The sequence below is a fragment of the Morone saxatilis genome, unplaced genomic scaffold, assembly GCF_004916995.1.
Source record: "Morone saxatilis isolate NCDOM2014 unplaced genomic scaffold, NCSU_SB_2.0 Contig2, whole genome shotgun sequence".
NCBI classification, from domain to species: domain Eukaryota; kingdom Metazoa; phylum Chordata; class Actinopteri; family Moronidae; genus Morone; species Morone saxatilis.
The window spans coordinates 4302051-4302789 of record NW_023339762.1 but is presented as its reverse complement, the minus strand read 5'-3'; positions in this window follow the sequence as shown (position 1 = coordinate 4302789).

The window sequence follows — 739 nt, the reverse complement described above, 5'->3', positions numbered from 1 at the left end:
TTTTTGTTGCATTTCTACAAGATATCCTCTGAGGCAGATGTCAACACTGAGATCTGTCGAAGCGTTCCTTAAATCACTATTCATGGTATGCTAATTATAAGTATTTAGTTTATTGGGGGGCCAGAAAACTTCACAAGTGTGAATTACATCCAACTTACTTTCAATGTAGTTTAAACTGGTTACTGTAATTCCAGCTTTAAACAGGTGACATCCTGAACACTATCGTGAAATTAAAGCCAAAAGTTAGCAGTCACTGCCAGGGTGATGACAGCAGGAGAAAGTTATATTGGTGAACAAAGACGTCATGGGGGCCATCAGGTGCAGGGGTTCTAGGGACCTTGAGCTTTTTCTACGTGATGTCCAAGCGATGAATGACGTATAGTCTTAAGCTTCTGTAATGTGATGTACTTCTCACTCAGAAAAATGCAGGTAGGGTATAATTTAGAGAGGGATTTGCTCTAATTTGGGGTGTGACTGAAAAAGTGAGTGTGGCTTAGCAAGCATGGAGTGTCTGGACAAGAATGGTGATTTGGAGCTGCACCCACAATGTGTTAATCCATGTTGTTAGATCAGGAAGTGGAGGACAAAGGAAAAATTACTAAATTACACTGTAACCATGCACTTTTGGAAATAAAAATGTAAACGTTTTTGCCAACTGATATCCAATCGCTCACCCCTCTCAGCTACTAGGCTACAACTCATGAGCTAATACAAAGTGCAGTTAAAGGTCCAGTGTGTA